General features: G+C 39.8%; 1 pseudogene; it reads right to left on the bottom strand.

The window, feature by feature from the left end:
• Positions 1–17,623: 17,623 nt before the first annotated feature.
• Positions 17,624–18,214, bottom strand: LOC131764270 (large ribosomal subunit protein eL19-like; annotated as a pseudogene).
• Positions 18,215–18,584: the final 370 nt, after the last annotated feature.

Here is an 18,584-nt window from a genome sequence, read left to right as displayed (position 1 = left end):
AGAGAAAGGGAGGTTCTGAGAACTCCAGCCCCCATTTCAGGGAGTCCAACAATGGAAGAGTGCACTTGTGCTCTTCATACCATTGTTGCTATCACCATTATTATCCCCTGCTTGGCTGAAACTTGACTAAAGGTACTGAAACACTCACTGGGACATGAAGATGATAGACAGGAAGAGGGGCACTGAGAACTTAATTTTTACACAAGCCACTTCACACTAATACTATAAAGAGCCGCCAAAACAAAAGCCTGGGTGGAAACAAATATTTCAAAATTCCGATTATTCCAGTCAGGGGGCTCAGAAGAAAAGGTCCTGCCTTTATTGGTGAAAAGTAGAGTGAGAGGATAGGGTTGAAAATGTGAAAATTTACCTCTGATTTTCCTAAGTTCCCTGCAAAAATAAATACAACAAATATCCTAAGTCTACTCCAAAAGCCATGAAGACACACATCAGACCCAGAAGTAAGATTTCTGCAGGATGACAGAGGACCTCCCGCTGAAGTACAAGGCAGCTAGCTGCCCAAGTAAGCTGGTATCTAGCAGTTGCCTGAGAGCTGCTACTGTGTGCTATCCTATACAGTCTGAGTGGTGGTCACAGTACCTAAGATTATTAAAATTAAATACAAATGGAGCCTGGACTTAAGAATTTCCTGAACAGACAAAACATTTAAGCCATGTAAAAAAACTAAATCCAGCTTATTTCATGAATGTAAGTGAAGCTCAACGTAGGTTATTTTTTGTAAATGGCTCTGACAATCATAAAAGAAACATAAGTCATCTTCCTAAAAATGGCATGAGGGTTATCACTTTTAACCAATCCCCTGGTTTGGGGATCTGGAAACCTCCACTGTAATAACCAATCATTGTAAAAATTAATAACTTCCTCATTTTTCCTCTGTAAGTCATTCTATAACTTCATGCTCCCGAGCTTTGAATTTGAAAGCTCCCAGTTTGTGAACTGTTTTATATGTACAATAAACTCTTACTAAATATTACTTATTGATTTGGTGGTTTTAATTTTGCTATTTCTGGATTTTTGACAAGATGTTAAACTAAAGAGAGAAAACTGAAGCAAATGGGTAGCCTGTGGTATTACTTTTTTGTTTTTAATTTTGTGATTTTAACCAAGTGCTAATAGTTAACAATAGACCCAAAAATGACACGTATATTTTGACCTACTTATTTATTTATGCACGCATTCTTTTTTTTTCTTGCGCATTCATTTTTTTAACAAGTATTTATTGAGTGCCTACTGTTTGCATCTGCAGTAGCTCTGAACTACCTCTTCACCATTCAAATTGTCATCGCCCATCCTACCTTGTCCCAAAATCGGAAGTGAGTTCACAAACTTCCTTTCAGCTTGGGAACCTTGCTTGGCTTAGTCTTGTCCAGGATCCATAGATACATTTTTTTTAAAATAAATTTATTTATTTTATTTATTTATTTTTGGCTGCACTGGGCCTTCATTGCTGCTCACGGGCTTTCTCTAGTTGCAGCAAGCGGGGGCTACTATTCGTTGTGGTGAGCGGGCTTCTCATTGCGGTGGCTTCTCTTGTTGCAGAGCACAGACTCTAGGCATGCGGGCTTCAGTAGTTGTGGCTCGCAGGATCCAGAGTGCAGGCTTAGCAGCTGTGGCACACGGGCCCAGCTGCTCCGCGGCATGTGGGATCTTCCCGGACCAGGGCTCGAACCCAAGTCCCCTGCATTGGCAGGCGGGCTCTCAATCACTGCGCCACCAGGGAAGCCCCAGGATCCATAGATTCTTAAGTGTTGGAGAAAACCTCAGAGTTGATCTGTAAGGGACATATTTTCAGTGAAAATGTACCTGCTTCCCCAGTTACTTGTACACGGAGAGATTTAAACTTCTGAAACAGACTGACTGGCAAACCCACTGCATTTTTACCTTATTGACCATTCAGTCGAAACTGGACGATTTGGGGTTTCAGTTTTGTTCTTTTTTTTATGACATTGTTCCTGTGCATTTACTTTTCTTCTTGCTGCTCTCTATCTTTCAAGAGTGCATAGAGTGAGGTCCATATGATCCTTATAGCTGAATAACAGATACACATTCAGGTAAATCTGGATTTCAAATTCTAGTATCAAATTCTATTTTATCGTTTGCTTGCATCTGCTATTGATGAGGAAACTTCTGCCAGTCTATTTGTTACTACTTTGCTGGCAGGCAATTTTTTCCTCTCTAAAGGTTCTCCATCTTTTCTTCCATTCTTTTATAATGGAACATCTTAGAATCTGGAGTTTCATATTATAGTGTGAGTATCTCATAATTGCTTATTCATTTTTTTTACTGAGGTGAAACAAAACAAAAAATTAACCATTTTAAAGTGTACAATTCAGTGGCGTGTAGTACATTACTATGTTGTGCAACCACCAGCTCTAACAACTTCCACAACATTTTTATCACCCAAAAATATCCCATACCCATTAAGTAATCATCACCTTCCATTTCTCCTTCACCTAAGACCCCTACTAGCCAATAATCTTCCTTCTGGATTTACCTATTCGGAATACTTCATATAAATGGAATCATGCATTGTGTGTCCTTTAGTGTCTGGTTTCTTTCACTTAGCACACAGTACGGTTTTGGGTGTACGTCAAAGTTGCATTATGTATTACTCCTTCGTTCCTTTTTTGGCTCAATAATAGTCCATTGTAAGTATATGCCACGTTTTGTTTATTCATTCATTAATGAAAGGACATTTGTAAGTTTCCTCCTATTCACTATTCACTATTGTGAATAGTGCTTCTATGTACATCCATGTACAAATATTTGTTTGAACATCTATATTCAACCGTCATGGGTGTTACACCTAGAAGTGGAATTGCTGAGTCAAATGGTTACCTCAGTGTTTAACTTTGAGTAACATCCAAACAGATTTCCATAGCACCTGTACAGTTGTACATTCCCATAAGCAATATGTGAGGGATGGAATTCTAGATAGATAAACAGATAGATAGGCACATACTATATTAGAAGTAAAAACTATTATTTTAAAATATGTATTATTAACGACTTAAAAATAAACTAATAATAGAGAATATTTTAAATATTTTTGCATTTCTCCTTAACACTTGACTTAGTAGAAGAAAGCTATATTTTCGCATCTGCTTCCAAATACAATCTGATGCAAATTTACATGTCATATACTCTCTGGAAAACAAGGTACACTAAAATATAACATCTTGATATTGTTATAAAAATAGCTTTGAACTCATGGACCCTCAGAAAGGGTTACAGAAATCCACACGTATCCCTGAAAACACCCTGAGAACAACGGGCCTAGATCTGGTACTTCTTTAGGTGATATGTAAAAGTATCACATCTTCTTTCTAAGTTAGAATATTTCTAAAAAAGATACATTCTCCTAAATAACTATCTCATTACCCTGAGATAACCAAAGACAGAATAAGTACTTTATTCTTTCCATGTATTTACCAGTTTTTGAGAGAATGAATTGTTTATACAGCTTCCAATGAGTTCGTTTTTGCATTATTGCATACTCATGAATTTCAGCATATTATAAATGCTTGAATATACCCTAACCATTGTTTTTCTTGAGGCTCAAATTGTCCCATCTGTGACATGGGATCCTTTCAAGCCAGTTGCTTATGAATTCTTTCAACATGCCTTTATCGTTGAGCTTTCTTTTACCTTCTGGCATGGCAAAGTTGTTCCAGACTCTTGTAGAAACTTCCTGCCCCAAACTAGAAATTAGCCATTTCTCCAAGGTGTTTTGCTTCCTTTTAGTGGGAAAATATTACGTGGAAGCCATAATCTGAGTCCTAAGTCTTGGTTTCTGGGCTTTTTAAGTGACCAGGACCTTTTTTTTTTTTAAGGCTAAATATCATGATTTTATATTTATACTTTCAATTCTAGTTTAAAACCACAGAGTTTTAATCAACTGCCTCACATCAACTTCTCTTCTCCCACACAGAAAATTCTTGTTCCCAATGAATCAACAAAATTATGTATTCACCTAACCCTACTGTACAATATACTCTATACTATCCACCTATCCCACTATACACTATATCTCACTGGACTATACACACATAATAGTCTTAGAATAACAATAAAAACATTACCAGCAACAATATAATTTTTGGTAATTTAAGATTTGTTTTCTTACCCTACAGTATATCCACTAGAGACAAGCAAATTTCTATGCTTTACAGTCACTCGAAATCGGCCCTGACTTCTGGTGTGTCACAAACTTTGTAAGTGGTTAAGTTCCTTGTTGCATTTTGCTTTAATTTTTAGGAATTGAAACTCTTGTTTGTTTGCTTTATAATGTTATGAAATGCCTACACGCAGCAGGACATCCTGAATGTCAGAGTAACGAGCTCAGCAAATCCTTTCTCCAAATATCAATGATAATACTGGACAACATTTTCAAAATAATTCATTTCAGAATTCTGGAAAAATGACCAAAGGCATACAACAGATTGAGAAGTGCTTATTCAAGAAGAACTACTTGAACTTCAGCAAGAACTATGGGGACAAATTAACATGGGGCTATTCCCATACTTCCCTTGACTTGGTGATGCCGTAGGCTGAGGACCAGTAGTCTTTTTTTTTTTTTTTTTTTTTTTTTTTTGCCGTACGCAGGCCTCTCACTGTTGTGGCCTCTCCCATTGTGGAGCACAGGCTCCGGACGTGCAGGCTCAGTGGCCATGGCTCATGGGCCCAGTTGCTCCGTGGCATGTGGGATCTTCCCAGACCAGGGCACGAACCCGCATCCCCTGCATTGGCAGGCGGACTCTCAACCACTGCGCCACCAGGGAAGCCCTGAGGACAAGTAGTCTTGCTGTCACCAGAAGGGTACACCTGATTTAGAACTCCATAGGGAGACCCATGCCCAGGGAGGATGTAGAAAACAGTAGCAGTTGGTGGCCAAAATCAAAGGTCAACATTACAGCTGCCTGAGGCTGCAATGATGGTTGAGGCAAAGAAAAGACCAAACAAAATTTATCAAAGACACCTGGGAAGTGAGACAGCCATAGTGGACTTTGATAAGTTCCCACTTATTCCCAGAGGTTTGGAAGCTGCACACAGACTAAGGGGAGACCAAAAAGGACCACAGTTAACTACTTCTCCCCCACCAAACATGACACCTTGTGCAAAGAAAAAGTAGAAGCCATGGTAGATTTGTAAACTGCTTGAATGGTAAATGTGTGCTCCAGTCCACACATGTCCCCTCAGTAAAATGTGGAAGCCTTACTGATTAAAATGTAAAGGCACCACCTCTGATTAATCATTGGCTACCACTAAGCTGTTCTGACTTAAGAATGACTCTTAGAAGAATGACTCCTAGAATGACTAGGAAGGAGAAAGAAAGGGGAGACAGGAAGTGTGACAGAAAGATACATAGAAGGACAGAGAGCTAGAAGGAGGAGGAGGAGGAGAAAAGAAGGAAGAAAGGAAAGAAAAGATATCTTTTAAAAATGAGTGGAGACATCAGCATTCTGGCTGGCAGCCAGAATCTACAGAATTAGTCCAGGCAGGTAACTAAACAACATACACAGACAAAAGAACACAAAAAGTAAAGCAAACAAAACAATGATGGCTGGATTTGAAGAGCCTCAAACAAGAAACAAACCATATGACCAGCAAAGAGTGGATGGATAAAAAAACAAAATACAGTATATATATACATGGAATTCTGTTCAGTAATATAAAGGAATAGACTGCTGATACATTGATAAACAACATGGGTGACATAACCATATGCTGGAGCAGGGAAAGGGCAAATACAAAGAGTACATACAGGGGAGGAGATCAAGGTGGCAGAGTAGGAGAATGCTGAGCTCACCTCCCCCCAAGAACACATTGAAAATACATCTACATGTGGAGCAGTTCTCACTGAAAACAAATTGGAGATGGGCAGAAAGACTCTTCTACAACCAAAGCTGTAAAACAAAATCCACACGGAATCAGGTAGAAAGGGAAGAGAAGTGATCAGTTCAGGACCTAAGCCCCTAGGAGGGCACATAGGAAAGGAGGGGGATTGTACAGGCTCAGAGATCTTCCCTGGGAGGGAGAGGTTGGAACCACGTACTGGGTGCCCCAGCCCTGGGGTCTGACACCAGGAACACCAGTGCTCTTAAATGATGTGAAAACCACTGGGACTTAGAGGAGGGCTGTGAGAAACCTAGGCTCTGCTCATGAAGAGCTCAAGCATGCTTTCTTACTCCCAGGAACAAGGTAGCGGAAGCAGATTGAAACTCCCAGGGCTCTGTCCAGTTTCCTGCAACTGCCACATCGTGCACCCCATCCCTTCTAGCTCCAGCACAGGTCCCCACTAGGATGAAGGCTGTCAGTGCCTTTGCTGGGGAGAGTATGCAGATGAGGGGAACAGAGCCAGCTCTAACTGCCACTGCATCTGCACAGACAGCCATTGCTGGCACTCAGAGAGGTGGTGGACCAAGAGCTGTCTCGAGCTCTGACTGACGTGCTAGGACCATCCCAGCAACACCCAAGTCCCCACTGTGTGCACACTTGCTCTAGCTCCGCTCCCCTCTGAGGCAAAGTTAACCTTGCTGGGAGGGGAGAAGTGCACATTTAGAGGGAAGAGAACCAGCTGGGACCCTAAACTCAAAACTTCTGCTCCAGCACCTTGGAACCTGACCCCACTCCCCATAGGGAGGTAACAGCCACTGAACATAAGAAAAGCCACAGCTCACACCTGGCTTTGGCTCTAGCCCCTCCATCTCCAGCCCAACCTCCCCAAAATGTGACAGCTGCCAGCACACCCTCGGGGGAGATGTGACCCATGCTCACTTCAGATCAAGCTCTCCCACCAAAGCTACTGGGCACGTGCAAACTGCACAGGGATGTTCCCATATAAGGACACCCTTTCAAGACCAGAATAGGTAACTGTTTCACTTAATTTCATAAGGACAGAGAAAGTTAAACAAAATGAGAAGACAGAGGAATTTGTTTCAAATGAAAGAATAAGAAAAAAACCTGAAAAACAACTAATGAAACAGACATAAATAATTTACCAGATAGAAATTTCAAGACCTTAGTAATAAAAATGCGACTGAACTTGGGGAAAGAATAGATGAACACAGTGAGAATTTTAACAAGGACTAAAAATTATTAAAAAGAACCTGTCAGAGCTGAAAAATGCAATAACTGAAATGAAAAACATACTAGAAGGGATTAACAGCAGACTAGGTGAGAGAGAATGCATATGTGATCTGGAAGATAGAATAATAAAATTACCAAATCAGAATAGCAAAAAGAAAAACAAATAAAAAATGAGAATAGTTTAAGTGACCTCTGAGACATCAAGTGTACCAACATTTGCATTGTAGGTGGCCCAGAGGAGAAGAGAGAAGGAAAGGGGTCAAAAATGTATTTGGTGAATGTATTAGTCTTTCAAATTTGTCAACATTAATAATGAAATTCAAAGTGACGCTCAATGAGCTCTTTCTGTTATGCACGGATATTTGGCAATTTCTATGAGCTACAAACTCATTCAAGAACCATACACAGTTTAAACCCCATCCAAATCACTCACAGGCACCAGATCTCATCTTTACTGAATCTTCTTGCCAATGGCAAACTCTTAGTTTGTGATTTTAGGAAGCTATGGCTGATATAATGCTACATGTTTATCACATGTTTTTGCCCATGGGCCTATTTTTTAAATGTTATAGTCTTTCTCCCTTGTAATTGGGTCAGGGCCATGTGACTGAGTTCTGGACAATGGAATGTGTTGTGCTGGAGTCGTAAGCCTCCTCCAGGCCTGACCATGTAAACTACTGTGACTGATCATCTTGCCACGCAATGCCACCCTGGAGGTCACCTGTTCCAGATGGCAGATACAGGCAGAGAAGGGCTGCCTGGCCTACATGAAGTTTGCCTACATGAGAAATATACTGTGTTGTATTTAGCCTCTAAGATTCTCAAGTTTATTTATAACTGCAACACCACTAGCTATACTGGTTAATACTGTTACCAGATCGAACTTGGGTCCACTTGCCCAACTCGCAGTAAAGGCAATCTACCAGCAGCAGGTTGTGGTGAAGGAAAGTACAGTGTTTATTGTAAGGTGCCCAACACGGGGCTGAGCAAGGAGAACGGGCAACTCATGCTCAAAAGACCTGAACTCCCTGATGGCATTCAGGGAAGGGTTTTTAAAGACAAGGTGAGGGAGAGGGTCTCCAGGTGCATCATCAGCTTGTGCACATCCTTCTGATGGGTTGGCGGTGAAATAACTGGGTGGTATTTCAGGAGTTAAAAATCATCAACCTTCTGGTTCCAAGCAGTCTGGAGTTAACGTGCTGGTGGTCAGCATGCAGTTAACTTATTCCACCTGACAGAGGTTTTAGTATCTGCAAAACAGCACAAGGATATGGCTCAGGATATTATCTGTGTCCCTTGAGGAGGAATTAAAGGCCCTTGACTTCGTTTTATGGCTAGATGATTATTATCTTGTCTTGCTTGAGTATTTTCCTTTGTTTCTGCATTTTCTCACTTTTCTGATTAAGTTTGCCCCTTGGAATTCGGGGAAGGCCTAGGAGGCTAAAGTTTTTCTACAAACAAGAGGCCGAGAACACTGGGGGTTTGTCCCCAGAAAGGCCCTGCAGAGTCCTGCTCAGTTGCAACCTCCTGAATTCAGAACCAAATGAGGTAAAGATATAGAGCGTAAGATGTACGGATCAAATTTTCAATTTTATTTCTGATAAAGTTTCTAGAGAATTTCCCTTAAGTGTGTAATCCAAGTAATCTTGCTGGTATTGAATATCAAAGTGGTCTTACTCACTGTTATAAACTGATTTTTTTGTGCGAGCCCCAAAGTACATATGTTGAAGCCCTAACTCCCAGTGTGGTTATATTTGGAGATGAAGCCTCTAAGAAAGTAACTGAGGTTAAATGATGTCCTAAGTGTGGGAATTTATAAGGAGACACCAAAGAACTCTCTCCCTATCTCCCTCTTTCTCTCTCCCCACATGCACTGAGGAAAGGTCATATGAGGACACATCAAGCAGGTGGCTGTCTGCAAGCAAGCCTTTGCCAGAAATCAAATTGTCTTGGACTTCTAGTCTCAAAAACTGTGAGATAATGTGTCTGTGGTTTAAGTCACCCAGGCTGTGTATTTTGCTATGCAGCCCAGGCAGACTAATAAACTCACCTAGTCCAGGCAGTGCTAGAAAACCTCCAAGCACCCCACTGGAGGGCCTGTTTCTGGTCGAGTGAGGGGATGGAGGAGGAGATCAGAACTGACACTTCTGAGACCAGCTTGGCTCCAGAGGCCAAGGGCAGGAAGAAACTGTCAAGACATATCACAAACCCAGTTTCTCTCCTGGACTCACCAATGAGCTAATTCACTCTATTTTCATGGAAAAGAATAAGACTGAGAAAAGAAACAAAAAATATGGAGGGAAAACTCTCCTTCAGGGGAACTAGAAGGTATCAGCCCGATCCCCTGACAGAGTAATACCCATCCAATCATCCAAGCAGAAACCTCGAAACCTGCATCCTTTGCAAACTTACCTCTCCTTTACTCCTTTACTCGCCTGTCTCTCCATAACTTATAAAATCCTCCTCTTCCTCTCTAACCTCACTATCATTTAGTTCTGCTTTCATCATATGTGACCCAGGTCACTGCCACAATCCCTTATCTGTGCAATGCAATCCAAACCCTCTCCCTATGTGTTCAGCACTCTGGTTCAGAATTGCTATAAAAATGTACACCTGATCATGTCAAGCTCATGCTTAAAATATTTCAATTACTTTCATGAAAAATAATCCAAACTCCTACTATGTATGTCAATTTTATCTAAAAAGGCTCATATAGATATAACATTCCATAAGAAAAAGGGTGGGATCTGTGAAAAGGGAAACTGACAAGACTATTTGTACCAGTGAACACTTATGAACATAAATGCAAGAGTCTGAAGTCTGTAGGAAATGCAATAGAGAGAGAAGGAGATGGTTATATAGGCCCTCTAGACACACACAACCCCCAAAGAATAATCTAAGATGGGTGGGACATCCTCTGATTATAATCCAGCCTGGCTGAGGGTCCTGGCTGTCCTGGGGGAGCCCAGTGCTCTTCCTCTGTCACCAGCCTCCCCCAAGGCCCCTCTTCTCACCCCATTGGTGCTCAGGCCACAGGCATCCTCATGCTTGCCTTTCCCTGGGCTCTTACCTGGCCCTCCCCCAAGCTCACCTCAGTGGGTGGTTTTCCTGCCAGAGAGCACTGTCCTCAGCACTCCAGTGTCCTGTCCCTGCCCCAGTGCCACACTCTACCCCCTCATCCCCTCTCTGCCAGCAGAAACCTCACCCTCTGCACACTTCCCTATTCCAGAAACCCCACTGCCTGCCGCAACCACACGCCTTTTACTGGGCCTTTCATTTCCCCATTAGCACGCCTTCAAGCTATTCTCTCCACTTTCTGGCTCCCAGCAGCAGTCCCTGCCTCTGTTCTGTGTCCCCCCACCCCCACTCACACCTACAGCAGTAGGAAGGATCCCACCCTGAGATCTAGGGTAAAGCACTTACTAGAATGCATTGATCACTGTCCTGGGTCTCAATTTCTCCCACTGTAAACCATAATTCAAAAAGAGTCATGTACCAAAATGTTTATTGCAGCTCTATTTACGATAGCCAGGACATGGAAGCAACCTAAGTGTCCATCAACAGATGAATGGATAAGGAAGATGTGGCACATATATACAATGGAATATTACTCAGCCATAAAAAGAAATGAAACTGAGTTATTTGTAATGAGGTGGATAGACCTGGAGTCTGTCATACAGAGTGAAGTAAGTCAGAAGGATAAAAACAAATACCATATGCTAACACATATATATGGAATCTAAAAAAAAATGTCATGAAGAGATTAGTGGTAGGATGGGAATAAAACTCAGACCTACTAGAGCATGGACTTGAGGATATGGGGAGGGGGAAGGGTAAGCTGTGAAGATGTGAGAGAGTGGCAGGGACATATACACACTACCAAATATAAATTAGATAGCTAGTGGGAAGCTGCAGCATAGCACAGGGAGTTCACCTCTGTGCTTTGTGACCACCTAGAGGGGTGGGATAGGGAGGGTGGGAGGGAGGTTGACAAAAGAGGGAAGAGTTATGGGAACATATGTATATGTATAACTGATTCACTTTGTTGTAAAGGAGAAACTAACACACTATTGTAAAACAGTTATACTCAAATAAAGATGTTAAAAAAAAAAATTACTGGACTAAAAGAACTTGACATTCTCCAATTCTGATTCAACTTTAACATTCTTTGACTCGGTCTGTGTTCACATTCGTTTTTATTTACATAGTCTTTTCGTTCTGTGCCTCCTGGGCCTCATTTCTTACTTTTCTATGGCTCCATAATGTTCTCTATTTACCCTTAATCTGAGTCCCCAAGGTCTCATCTCTATTTTGTCACCACTCCTCCCTAATTTATCCATTCATTCTAAGTGCTGCCCACCACCTTGGCTAAATTTTGAAACATAAAGCATTGCCTTATCATTAGACCGTTAGATTTCTTTGTGCAAATATATGAACAACAGGCAAGATGCTTTTTTTTTTTGGCAAAATAGAAGCCAAGAAATGAACAAGAAAAAACTATCACAAAACAGATATACCAGGTAAACTATAGTTTTATAAATTATTTATACATGCATATGCTGACCTTACAAGATGATAAAGTCTTCAAGAAGCAAATCAAATAAGACATTGAAAACAAGAGTGGGAAATAGAAGCTTCCCAGGGCATTGTCGAGGATTGGTTCCCAAGCCTTTTGTCTATAGTAGCCACATGGGTGAGGAGGTAATATCTTGAGATCACCCACCACACCAAAAACAAAAAAAAAATGCAAGTTGTCATGAGACTTTCTACTACACCCTCAGTGAAACTGGATCAGAAAAAAAAAAAAAATCCATCCAACTGAACAGGGAAATAACAAGGAACCTTATGGTTGCCTTATGCTCTGCCTAGGAATTTTTAAAATTATTCTTATGAAATTTCTTAATCACAGGTTTACCTCACATGAGTTTGCCATTGAAAATATTCTTATTAATTTGGAATGCCCAATCCAAGAAATTAATATCAAAACAGTGGTTCCAGGAGAGGAGGCATGAATAGGTAGGGCACAGAGGATTTTTAGGATGGTGAAAATACTCTATATGATATTATAATAATGGATATATGCCACTCTATATTTGCCCAAACCCATAGAATACATAAAGTTTTTTTCTAAGCAATCAGTAAAAAAGAAAAACAATTCTGATCAACTTATGCTAGACAACAGACTGGATTATCTTTCCATGTTCTCTAAATAAAATGATCATTTTTAAATTATTTCTCTGGATGATGTGTTATTTCTAGAATTTTGTCAGCTTTTTTTCAATTGAAGTATAGTTGATGTATAATTCTATATAAATTACAGGCATACAGCATAGTGATTCACAATTTTTATAGGTTACACTCCATTTATAGTTATTATAGAATATTGGCTATATTCCCTGTGTTGTACAATATATCCTTGTTTGTCAGCTTTTTAAAAATTGAAATTTATTGTCATTTCTGTTGTGTCTTTTAAATATTAAGTATCTCACAACTGAAAAAATAATTGGTTTCAAGCTGGTCACTTGGCAGAAGCAAACACAAACCTGAATTCTAGGGATCCATGACCAATACAATCTTCTTTCTTCTAATATAGGCAGTCCTTGCTTTGCTCAATTTCAGTATACACAAATTTCAGTTACCATGGTTTATTTAAATAATGCCAATCCCCCAACAACATGGCTCAATTTCAGTTGCCACAATATACCAAAGATTAGTAACTGAACAAAGCACAAACTTTACTAGTAACTCTTCATTCTGTGAATGACTATGGAAATAATAAAAGTGCAATCAGTAACCAATGACATCAGTGACCAATCACAACATTTCTTTCACAGTCTGTCAGTGGCTGTTAATTCTGTTCCACGCATGGACAGCAAAATGTGTACAGGTGATCCTTGAACAATATGGTTTGAACTGCATGAGTCCACTTATACGTGAATTTTTTTTTTCAGTAAATGCAGTCACAGTACTACATGATCAGAGGTTGGTTGAATCTGCACATGCAAAACTGTGGGTTCAGAGGGCCAAATGTAAAGTTACATGTGGATTTTCAATTGTGCAAAGAGTTGGCCCCCCAACCCCACGTTGTTCCAGGGTCAACTGTACTTGCATTATCTCCTTGTATTCCAATAATAAATCCATGTGACATTTAAATGAAGAATAATAGAAAGAGGGAATTGGCCAAGAAAGATGAAAATGAAAATGCTGGAAGTGAGGTTTTGAATTGAATATAAATGAAGTCATAGAAGAAATAGCAGATCTGGGGAATGTTGATACTGCCACTGGTTGAGAAATTATGGATATGAACCTAGAGGAACTTAGTGAAGGCAAACATCAATATAAATGAGGAAAATAATTGTGATGAGAAGGATGAAGGTGTCCCAGATGAAGTGACGCCTACAGAAAACTTCACATTTAAAGCACTCTCAATGTATCAAAAACTCAAAGTGTAAATTGGAAGCTGGCCCAATCTTAGAAAGAATTATGAAAATTCACCAAGGCATAGAAAAGATACTCCATATCTATAAGTTATAGAATGAGAATAAGGCAAGCACGGTTCAAACCGCTCTTGGTAAATATTTACAAGAAAATAAAACATTTAAATTCTGGACATTTTTATCGTTTTCAGTGATAACATGCTAAATTAATACTAGTGTTACTATTTTTTTCAATATCCCTATACAGTTGACCCCTGAACAACATAAGTTTAAATTATGTGAGTCCACTTTTACATAGATTTTTTTCAATAAATACAGTACTACACAATCCACAGTTGGTTGAATCCACAGATATGGAAACACAGACACAGAGGGCCAGCTGTACAGTTATACACAGATTTTATAACTGCAACCCTCACATTGCTCAAGGGTCAACTGTGTATTTATAACCAACAGTAACAGGGTTTTTTAATGTTTTGACAAAAATTTTTAAAGGTGATGGAATGATCATAATTTTCCCATTGTTTATTTAGGTCTTTTGCTTGCTTTCACCTTGCATGATCATTTTTTAGAGTCCCACACTACTATGCAAAGCAAAGACTGACTTTATATTGTAAGATTTGGAGTCAAAATTTAAAAATTATAATTTGTTACCATCCATAATATCTTCTTATTGACATATCACTTCATTTTTCTTTAAAGAATGCCTTAATCCTTTGATGCTTGGAAGGAATTAAGTACTTTGGATTGGGATTCTAATATCATTCTACATATGGTATTAATTTTACTAAAATACCATGGCAAACTAGTACTAAGTCCATCAACTTTAAGGATATTTTTGGAAGTATACATTTGGCTTGTTTTCTGGAACCCATAATTTTATTAATATCTTCAAATTTTCCAAAGAAGTGTTGAAGATTACCACGAATTGAATTCCTAATCCCATGATGGCATTAGCACTTCTCTTATATTTAACAATGATTTTAATTTCATATTTATATTTTCAATACACTCCAATGTTTTGTTGGAGATTGAAACGTAATAGTACCATTCTTGTATGATATTTTAAAACTATTTATAGATAGGCTTTTACTATATCTTTTACTACCAAAATTTTAAAAAGAATGTGCACAGATCAAAGTATATAGAATGCAAAGTTACTGTCCTCTGCCTCACACTTATTTCAGAGGCAGCCCTTTAAGATGATAACCTAAAGTTCAGGCTCCAGGAATATCTTTGAAGATTTGCAAGTCTGGTGAAAGCTTTGCTGAACTTCTCAGTGTTTTAATCTGCCTCTCATGGAATCAGCAGATGCTCTTACTGGAAAAGCAGCCCCAACTACAGGGCTGATTCTGTGAATTTCTGTCTTCTCCTAGATATTGACCCAGTAATTTATTTCTCCTTTGTTGGTTCTTCAATGTCTTTAGGAGGATTTTATTTTATATTTTCTCACATTTTCTACTTGTCCTTGACAAGAGAGTTGGTTCAAATTAGATAGTCCACCATTTCTAGAAGCAGAAGGCCTCTACTTTTTTAAAAATTGTTCATTAATAAAACCTACCATCCTTTCATATGTGGAGCCTCAATTTATGTCTCAGAAATCTAGGCAACAACAAAGCTGGTACAGGCAAGTTGAGACTCTATAGTGGGAAGTGACCCCTGAGCATGTGTATAAAACATGTGAATTTTTCACAGGTCTCCTTGACCATGAAGCTAGTTCAAAATGATATAGGAGAGGAACCAAATTTGGGGCATCTTATCTAAGCTGCACACCTAGTCCAGACTGAAAACCAAGGCAAAAACTGGCACTAATTGTTTTGTTGCCTAATGCTTTAAAATAATCTATATCTAAGAGTCTCTGATTCCTTTAACAGATAATTTGCCTCAGCCATTCCTCCGGAGGCAGCCTAGTTGAAGGTCATTGCTCATAGAATCTCATGCACGTGTCCTAAAGATTTGCTTTGTGGCCTGTGTTTTCAACACTAACTTTGTTTGTGAGGCCTGTGTGTTTACTTAAGTCTTGGCAAGTAAATCTCTACTTCCATAGAAACGCACTCTTGCTCTAGTGGATGCTGTGGAGCCACCAATGTACCCCCTTCAGGACAAATATAAGTGTTTCCCTCAGCCTGAGGGAGTGTTGGCTGCTGACAGCTCACAGACATGTCCCTCTCCAGGTATTGCCTTCAGTGGGAGAGTTGCTCTGTCCAAGGAGACATCCCTTCCCTGAGAGAACATACCAAATATGTGAATAAAAATTTAAGTCCCATTACCTAGTTTTAGGAAGTCTCTGAAGGGCCATCCTAGCTCCAGAACTCTCTGTGAGTTTGACTAAATCCTCTACTGAAAGTGCATCACAGTTCAACCTCCCCCTCTCCTCAGTCCTGTTGTTCCTGAAAGCACCCCCAGCAAGCCTCCTGCATGCAGACATCTACCTGAGTATGTTTCCTTAGAAACTGACCTAAGACACTCATCTGTATAAAAATAGCCACTTGACTTGGGCAAAGCCGTCCTAAGTAGCAGCAACTTGCCACAGTAAACCCTCAAATGGACACGAGAAGCAAAGTCCTACAAAAACCTGCCCAGGCCACAACAATAAAAAGGCAACTACATGGCATACAAAAAGCTCCATGTAGAGAATGGATAAAGAAGATGTGGTACCTATATACAATGAAATATTACTCAGCCATAAAAAGGAACGGAATAATGCCATCTGCAGCAACATGGATGGACTTAGAGACTGTCATACTGAGTGAAGTAAGTCAGACAGAGAAAGACAAATATATGATATTGCTTATATGTGGAACCTAAAAAAAAGGTACAAATGAACTTATTTACAGCATGGAAATAGAGTCACAAATGTAGAAAACAAACTTATGGTCACCAGGCATTGAGGGTGAGGGGGGATAAATTGGGAGATTGAGATTGACATATACACACTACTATATATAAAATAGATAACTAATTAGGACCTACTGTATAGCATAGGGAACTATATTCAATACTCTGTAATGACCTATATGGCAAAAGAATCTAAAAAAGAGTGGAGATATATATATATATATATATATATATATGTATGTATAACAAAGTCACCTTGCTGTACACCTGAAACTAACTCAACATTGTAAATCAACTATACTCCAATAAAATTTTTTTTTTAATTTAAAAAAAGCTCCATGTTGAACCATATGGGTCACTACACACTAATGAGACCAGAGACTCATGTGGGCATTCCCTAATTTCTAAAGCCAAAGGTTTCTCACAGATTAATTTGTTCTCCATTTCCATAACAATTTTCCCTCCGTACTTGTCTTCTAACAGCAGCCTTTATTAATTCTCTTATGAATTAAACTTATTATCCTAAACTACGGACATCCATCGACTTTCCATTTTATTTAAAATGAGTGAAAATGTATGCTAAAAATTTATTCCAACCTTGTTTATAAGTTATAGACTTTCCTTGGTTTTGTTTTAAGTTACAGCTCTTCTCTAGGTTCAGTACAGAGGAAGTTCCTTTTTCTATTTTGGACTTATTTCAGTGAGATGAATTATGAAATATTTCTCTCTACTATTTTCCCAGAAGTTCACTCTTACTTTTAACATGTTTCTTTTTGTATAAATTTTGGAATGACTGGTTGCATTTTCTCCTTTGCCTTAGAAAATATACAGATAAAAATAAAATTAGTTTGGCCTTCCCTGGTGGCGCAGTGGTTGAGAATCCGCCTGCCGATGCAGGGGACACGGGTTCGTGCCTCGGTCCAGGAAGATCCCGCATGCCGCGGAGCAGCTGGGCCCATGAGCCGTGGCCGCTGAGCCTGCGCGTCCGGAGCCTGTGCTCCGCAACGGGAGAGACCACGACAGTGAGAGGCCCGCGTACCACAAAAAAAAAAAAAAAAAAAAAAGAAAACTAGTTAAAAATAACATGGGTGTTACTGTGAAATTTTTGATTTAGCCTTAGCAAAACATAAATAAACCAAAGCTATCAACGCTTTTTTAGGCAGATAAAGTCTCATTTTATTGAATGAGTGATCTATGTAATTGCTGAGGCCACTATGTACAGACGAGAGGGGGAGAACCTATTTCTTGGTCTCTTCCTCCTTGGACAGAGCCTTGATGATTTCCCCCTTCTTGGCTTAGAACCCGTCTTCACGTTGCTCTCGTGCTTCCCTGGTCTTAGACCTGCGGGCCTCAGCCTAGTCGGTCTGAAGCTTCTTGCAAGCTTTGTCTAACTTCAGCTTGTGAATATGTTCCGTGAGACCCCGCTTGTTTTTGAACACATTACCCTTCACTTTCAGGTACAGGCTGTGATACATGTGGCAGTCAATCTTCTTAGATTCACGGTATCTTCTGAGCAACCGGTGTGGAATTCTTATCCTTCTCCTCATCTAGGTCACCTACTTGGGCATTCGAGCATTGGCAGTACACTTTCACTTACCTAGGTCCATAAGTCTGCCCTTCTGGCAGGCCGAGGTATTTTTCCGGCTTCAAGCCTGGGAATGGACAGTCACAGGCTTCTGGATGATCAGCCCATCTTTGATCAGCTTCCAGATCTGCTGACGGGAGTTAGCATTGAAGATTTCACTAGTCTCAACGGGGTCCAACCAGACCTTCCTTTTGCTGCAGCAAAGGACACTGGAAGCAAGCCTCTTCTGAAGCTGGAGCATATTCACGGCCAAAGTGGCAAAAGGAAAGCCAAAGTTATCAATTGATATTCAACTAACATCCTGGATTAGTTAGGATCAAATGTGGCTGCAAGTGACAGAAAATTCAAGTGAACAATATCTTTAAAAACATGTAGTTCTATTTCTCTCTTGTGAAAAGACTAGAAGTAGGCAATTCAGGGCTGTTATGGCATCTCATTGTGTCTGGGATTTGGTTCCAGTTTCCTCTTTTGTTTGGGGGGTTCTGTCTTTGCTTTTTCTGTTTTCTTTTGGTCTTTGCCATGCCTGGTCCTCATTCCAAAGGTCATCCTGTTCTCTGAGTTGGTTACAAGAGGTCCTTCCATCAAATCCACCTTTTAGCCGACAGTAAGGAAAA

This window comes from Kogia breviceps, chromosome 1 (assembly GCF_026419965.1).
Source record: "Kogia breviceps isolate mKogBre1 chromosome 1, mKogBre1 haplotype 1, whole genome shotgun sequence".
Taxonomy (NCBI): Eukaryota; Metazoa; Chordata; class Mammalia; order Artiodactyla; family Physeteridae; genus Kogia; species Kogia breviceps.
This window is presented reverse-complemented; position numbering and strand designations above follow the sequence as displayed.